This window comes from Jatropha curcas, chromosome 7 (assembly GCF_041381405.1).
Source record: "Jatropha curcas cultivar XTBG-Jc1 chromosome 7, XTBG_Jcur_1.0, whole genome shotgun sequence".
Lineage (NCBI taxonomy): Eukaryota > Viridiplantae > Streptophyta > Magnoliopsida > Malpighiales > Euphorbiaceae > Jatropha > Jatropha curcas.
Window position 1 is genome coordinate 6,666,061 of NC_143157.1, and position 8,036 is coordinate 6,674,096.

At 30.4% G+C, this 8,036-nt stretch overlaps 1 long non-coding RNA gene across 1 annotated transcript; it reads right to left on the bottom strand.

Moving 5' to 3' along the window:
• Positions 1–225: 225 nt before the first annotated feature.
• LOC110009201 (uncharacterized) lies at positions 226–2,346 on the bottom strand. Its single transcript, XR_002284077.3, has 2 exons — positions 1,880–2,346; positions 226–690 (listed from the first exon to the last, which is right to left on the bottom strand). It is a non-coding gene; the product is annotated as an uncharacterized LOC110009201 (long non-coding RNA).
• Between the last annotated feature and the right edge of the window lie 5,690 nt (positions 2,347–8,036).

Sequence of the window (8,036 nt, forward strand, 5' to 3'; positions counted from 1 at the left end):
CATATTGGAAAAGATTATACATTTGTTCATCGAAATGTAGAAAGAGCATGGATGGATCTCATTAATCAATCTTCACATATTCAAAAACATTTTGAGTGTTTTACATCTTAACAAGTTGTAGAGAATAGAATTCGATTAAAAGCTTCAACTGATGCAGTTTGGTGGCTTGCATTTCAAGGATGTGCTTTTAGGGGTGATGATGAAAGTAGTATGTCATAAAGGTCGGGGGAAATTTCATTAGCTACTTAGTTTGTTATCTTCTTATAGTGATGAAGTATCCAAAGCTTTACAGGAAACTCCAAAAAATGCTTCATACACTTCACCAAGAATATAAAAAAGAAATTTTGCACATTCTTTCTATCAAAGTAAAGAATGTCATTCGTGAAGAAATTAGTGATGCTAAATTAGGATGTTCTTTATGCGTGCGACTATAAAAAATATCAGCCTTTGAACCAATACCATACACTTTTCTCCTCTTCTTGCCTCCTGCAGCCTTCAAGTGTTTCCACGCTTCAGAATCTGATGGACGACACATAACATCAGCTTCACGTTCATGTTCTGCATGCCACTGCATCTGTTCAGTTGTAGCATGAGATGCATATAGCCTTTAAAGTCGTGGAGTCAACGGAAAGTAACACATTTTCTTAAATGCTCTCTTTCTGTTGTCTTCCAGTTCCTTGACATCGCATTCTATATATAGGAAGGTTGTAAAAATTGCACACCCTTACCCCAAAATATCATATAATTATCACGATAACAATATATCTTCTGAATCAGCAAGCCTAAACCCTAAACTAGCTTCTTCATTTGGTAAAATTTATCAACCATAGAATTATCACCTGACATCATTTCTTTCATTAATTGCATAAAATCATCATAACACCTTTCAGAAATGTGGTGCTCTTATTTAATATGCAACATTCGCGATACTATAGAAAGTAAAGAATGATGCTGACAATCTCGCCAAACTTTATGATTGGCGGCACTTAGCATATCATACAACTTTTGCGTGACCGTGTTTGGTGACTCTTCCATATTCTCCCAACGGAAATTAGGACTAGCCACATCTCTAACCATATCTTGCGATCACAATATTGAATCTGAATGCAAATCTATGCCCTGACTCTGTGATGCACTAGACTATAGACCCAAACTATTGCCAACTCGAGTTTCACCATGATATACCCACTGATAATAGTTTTCTACAAACTCATTTTTGCATAAATAAAGCTTCACTATTTCAACATCATAAAAAGTCCTATTCTTGCCAGCCTCTGGAAGCCTAGGACACTCCCGTGTCATGTCCAGCACGCCCGTGCCGCCACCCTTACTAGGGTTTTGTCTAGTTACGACTTTTATATTATTTTATTAGGGCTTTATGCTTTAGCCTAACCTATAAATAGGTTATTTTGTATCATTGGCATATTCATTATCTTTTGATCATTATTCCTATCAATAAACTTCTTGAGAGTTTAGCTCTCTATTTTATTCATCGGATCAAATGTCATTGATCAAAACTCCTAACGGAGTATAATCGTTTATTCCCATTCACGTAACTGTTCTGCGTCATCTCAACTATAGAATTGTAATTTAATCCATAATCTTAACACTAAATTAACCAAAGTCAAATAAGCATGTTAGGTAAGCATTCATAGTCAATGATTATATAATTTCTCCTACTTAATAAGTTTCTCAACTTTTTCAGTAATAAAATCTAACATAACAGGTACTTCATTTCTGTAATAATGAATTATACTCATCTAAATCCCAATTTGTATTTTATGAGTCATTTTATATTAACTAAATCAACTAAAACTTGAACTAACTAGTTCTAATTGAATTTTCACAAGAAAATACAATGTAGGGACATAGGGCTTACCGATTAACAATTGGATTGAAGATTTGGGGTCACCAAGAAAAGGGGAAAATTCTGTCTCTTAGGTCCTTGCTAGAGCGTCGCTGGCTGCCGTGCACGGCGGTTGAAAAATCGATTTTGTCAAAGAAGAGCAACAAATCACTCAGATTTTCTCTTGGAGTCCATATCCGGCTTTAGTTTGCAGAGATGAGGAGCCCTTAAGTCGAAAATCACATCGACAGCCTCCTCCTAGCCGTTAATCATCGCGGATTCGAGGGACGGAGCTAGTCGCCAGAATTTATGGAGGGAAAATGCTTGCAAGGTGATGTGGAGTTGATCGGAGGTCCCCCTGAAGGCTATCTTTGCCAATAAAGGCGAGAATCGCCGAAAGAGGAGTCACTACGATACCAAATCCCATTACTTGCGATTCCCCTCTATCCAGGCCTTTATCACGCGAACTGTAGCCACAAGAGTGACTGTCTCGTCGAGGTCTTGAGCTTAGAGTCCTTTATTTTACTAGTTTGATTTATTACTTTATTTTATTTATTTATTTATTTTTTAATTGGTTTAATTAGATTCTAGAATATTTCCTCAATTTACTAATAAATAATAATAATAATAATAATAATAATAATAATAATAATAATAATTGATTTTATGATAACTAATTTCAATAGTAGAAACACACACACACACACACACACACACATATATATATATATATATATATATATATATATATATATATATATATATATATTTATTTATTTATTTATTTTAATAGATTAATAGTTAGAGCTCCATATTTATCCTCGAAAATTTTTGAAGGTTCTCGACTCGAAAATTTCGATAACATATTTTGGGCTTGAGTCCAACTGTGTAAACTTAGGCTTGGATTAGAATTATATGGTATTTGCAGCTTATACAGTCAAAAATCCAGAATTTTAATTTAATTAAAATTCAAAAATTTTGAAAATAAAATTACGGGATGTTTTAGCGAGCGTTCATCTAGTTAACATATAAATGGAAGAACTAAAGCCTTAAAGCCTAAAAATCAAACCATAAAATCAAAGAATAGAGGCTCCATAGGTTAAGTCTCCGAGGGATTTTTATACTAAAGCTTATTTATTTCAAAATAGTTTATACCAAAGCCTATCATTAATACCTTAATTTTTGTCGCTAATTTAGTATAACCGACAAAATAGCGGCAAAATTTTATCGTTAATTCATTATGATTAGTGTTAATTTGATGATGATAATAATCTAAATGGTTAGATAAAATTTAACTATATAAATTAGTAAATGTTAGATAATACTTAGATTAATTAGGTGATTAGTTGGTAAATAATGTAAATAACAGTATTATATGATTATTAAATTAATTAGGTGAGTAGTTGGTAAATAATATACATATTTATGTTAATAGAAGATTTAGTAATTAAAATGAATTATTAGATTTAACGACCGTCATAGATTAATTAATTTATTAATATGACTCAATTATGAGAATTAAGGAAGTATGAAATTATTGGATTATTTAAGATAATATTGTATTAAATTAAAATTTGTGTATTGTGGATTTGTGCCAAAGTCTTGAAAAGAATGTGCCATTTATGTATTTTTAGTGATTATGTGAAAATATGATTTTATTGATAATTAAATGTTGTGAATTATTATGTTATGAATGAAAATTTTTTTGAAATCCTTGGTGAATTTAGTATGCTTATAGGAAATTATGTTGAAATTAAGAATTTACGTGATTTTGAGTATGATTACGTAATTAAATTACGATTTAAAATTTGATTATGGTGTAATATTTAGTACGAAAGATATGATTTTATAAAAAGAAAATTAGATTTTATGATAAGGAATATTTTCGTACTTTTTATGGTATACTAGTATAATTATGAGATTGAAAATTTTGTATTATGAATACTGTTACAGATATGATATGAAAAGAATTAAATATAATAAATATTTTTATCGACCCTAGTTTACTTGGTTGATATCGGTGGTAGTAGGGGTGTGCATGGGACTTTGAGAATTTTGATCCATTCCCAAAAACCGTCCTAAATTTTCCATCCCAAAAATATATATTTGGTATTAATTTAATAGTCATGTCTTGAAAGTAATTATGCGATGAAATTGATTTTTTGATTAAAATCGATCGGTACTGATCCAAGTTTTATTCCATCCTGTTCCGTCTCAAAATTTAGTATTTCCGTTCCATTTTTATTCAAAATTCTAGGTGTTTCTTTTTTTTTTAATGAATTTCAAATCATATCCACGAGTTACTTTTAAGATAATAATAATATGCAAAAAATAATATACATTTTTCTAAATATAAAATGAATCAATTAATTAAACATATACATTTTTCTTTGTTATTTTAGTATATGAATTAAGTAAATTCTTTCGAATAAATTTTAGCTATTAAATAGAAAATTATTTTCCAAAGGTAAGTTATCTTTCAGAAACAAACAAAGCCTTAATTTTACAAATTCAATTCTATAGAATTGAATATAACTATACCAAATTCTATAAAAATAGTTAGATTTTCCAAATGAATTTTACAAAAATAAGCAATCCAACTTTTTATTATAAAGCTACCCTTCTCCTTCTATAAAGTGAATATTTCAATTTTTTACTTAACTTATTTATTTATCAAACTTGACCAAAATCATTTAAAAAAATATTTTTATTATTTTGTGTGTTTGTTTTTTTTTTTTTTTTTGTTTTTTTAATGTTTTTTTATTTTTTATTTTAATATTTTTAGCATTTTTACTATGACGGAGAGAGAAAGTTTCAACTTAAATATACATTTATCATTAAATTAAATAGAATAATTTTATTAATATTGTTTTTGTTATATATATATATTTTAATCAGAATATAAAAAACTATATAGCATAATATAATTATTCATGGTGTTTATTATTTATTTTTATGAAACTACTATTTTAAGGATATTTTAAAAAACAAAAGTAAATAAATCTTAAATTATAAATTTATTTCATATATGATTATATGGATGAATATTGATGCTTAATGTTTTGGATTTTCCCCTTAATATAGCTTTATGTTATGGCAACTTGAATCCATATTATTAATGGATTTTTAATGCTTTTAGTTGTTATCAGAATCGGCTAATGGAGAATTTAAGAAGATTAAAAGGCGAACATGTTGACAGCCCAAAAGCAACTCCTAAGTAAGCGGGCTTTAGCCATAAAGTCCAAGAGAAAGAAAATAGAAAACACTGTTGAAACAAACGGTTATTTGGACCTGAAACTCACACTTGTAAATATTATATATTGGTTCAATGTAATTAATCATAAAATGGAATATCAATTACATCAAGCCACTACAATCAAAACTTTACTATTCAAGGTTATTTATCACTACCATCTACTACCACTACAACTCGACCACCATTTCAACTAGTACCACCAGTATCACCTCAACTGCTCTATCACCATCACCTCAACCGTTCTATCATCACCATTACCAACACCACCACAATCACCACTCCACCACCTCAACCACTCTACCAAGATCACTACAAATACCACTCCACCGTCGACGCCGCCACCACCATTATCACATAATAAAAATTATATTTTAGTATTTAATATGCAACATAAAATGAAATTTCTATTTTATTTTTTTATTTTGTTATAGGAATTAAAAGAATAAAAAAATTAATAAAATTATGATAGTTTAGGCTTTTGGTATATTGTGAAATAGCACTGTGAATATTATAAAATATTAACTATTCTTGGAGTGCACTCTTCAAATTCTTATAAACAGGAGGTGATGTTGTTGTAACTTGCAAATGATACATGCATGGACACCAAATTCTGCATTATGGATATCCAAACAAGACTTGAAAACTTCTTCAAACTAGACCTAAGATGGACGATTCATAATCGGTGTAAAAATAGAGAGATAACTTTCATCATTTGATCATAACTTTCTCCACAACGCAAATTTTGAGACAAGGTGACTAAAGCCAAATGATTTTTCAACTTAAACATGGCTACTAAAGCCATTCTTTCCTTCAAATTGCAACTAAAGTCACTTTTTCAATCAAATTAATGACTAAAGCCATTTTTTTCAAACTTGGAAATCAAAACAAAATTTTCAATTAAATTGGCAACCGAAGCCACTTTTTCAATCAAATAACTTCATCTTTCTCAAAATAGGTGACTAAAACACACTTTTCTGAATCTAAAAACCCCCTATTTCATAATAAAAAACTACTTGGTTCTGATTCTTGTTCAGATAAGCTGGCATACTAGATTACTCAACTCAAGTTGTGAACCAAACAAAATCTACAAAAACTTTCATCCTTTCTTTCCTCTTCTCTTGCTTTGTTCGGATTTGCTTGTTTTACGTGCTTGGTTGAGAGACATGTGATTGTCATAGAATTTCCAGAAGGAGCTAGAGGTAATACTCCCTTCTTTGATTTCTTTATGCTTTAATTGTGTTATATTCATGCTTCCTTTATTGCTTTTTGTGATTGTTTTCCTTGTTTTAATTTAGGAAAACGTGTGATCACCTTAGAATCTCCTTAAGGGACTAGAACTAACCTTCCCTTATCAGCACATTACTTTGTTTACTGCTTACTTTACTTGTCTTGGTGAGAAATATGTGACCATTCTAGAATTTACAAAACGAGGCTAGAAATGACACTCACTTCCATTGATTTATTCTTTTATTGCTTTCTCTAATTGCTTTCTTTATAACTTTCTTATAATTGTCATACATTTGGTCATCTTGAAATTATTTTCACTTGACAAAAAAATTAAAATTTTGACTAATTAATTGATTATTTTAAACCAAAAACCTAGTTCCAAAGACGATTAGTGCATTTTATCCATTTAAACCATTATCTGGAGTCAAATTTAGGTTTTTCCTTGGATTTTTCCCTTAAACGTAAAATGTAAGTGGCAATTCCTTTTTAAAGAAAACAATCAGATTAAATAGGTTTCTACACTATGAACCCAACTAAAAAATGTGCATTCCAATTCAAGTTTTAGTGGATTGGACTAGGTACTCGAGTTGGAGCCTCATAACGTGAATAAATACAACAAACTCAAATGTGCAAAGACACTATTTCTTATCCTCTTTTCTTCTGTCTTTCACCTCCCTTTATTTTTCAACTCCTTAATTTCTTTAGTTTCTTTCATGTCCCTCTCACCTAGTTTTTCCCCCTCCTTTAGCTTCTTATTCTCATTCTTTTCTTTCTTTTAGACTAGTAGGCCTGCAACATATTAATCTAACCTACGCCTAGGCATCTTGATAGACATAAGCCCATTGGATTCTAACCACTTTTAGATCGAATAACTTTTTTGGCATGCTCGGTGGGACTCATTTGGATTTTGTTAAGATATCAGAATGTTGGTGAAATTGACTGATAGTTTGATATATTAAAGTTCGAATAATTTCATGCGCTCGACTGAAGGTTGAATCTTTATGATAGACAAATTGGCCTACCGAACAATTTGTACTAAGATGTTTGAGAAAGCTTTTCAGTTAATAATCAAAGAATGCGGATCTACACGATAACATCAGCCATTTAGGGACTGTCGGGGCAAAGATGGACAAACTGCAACAACTTGGTCAAAGTTGAGTTAGAAAATCACTAACCTATTTATTCGAAAGGTGACCGAGATGATGATCTGGTCTACCATTGGAAGCATGGTCAATCCCAAGATCAGGAAATGGATGACAGAATTAAATCAAGTATTGACTATATGGTCATACAACAATCGAAGTTTAAAGCCAATAAAGGCTTAGACATAGAGGAATATGAATGCCCTTAAACAATCAACCTTGTGGTCAAGTCTCACTTAGCAAAAAAAAAAAAAAAAAAAAAAAAAGGGATAAAGACTGTTGTAGACTGGCCAAAACTAAAACAGATCAGCATTAAAGTTATCACGAGGACATCTTTTTAAACCTTACAACTGCTTGACCGAATAGTAATCCTAACTATTCACTTAGGTGAGGATAATTATCAAATTAACTTTGTTATGTCCTTAAATGAGAACATTCAAGAGTGCCAATCTATTCACAAAGAAATTTAACATGATAAATGACTGACCCCAATTGTAACACCCATTACTTGGTCTCAAAGGATTAGGCAACGAACGATACGTAACTAAACATGCTAATATCTTAA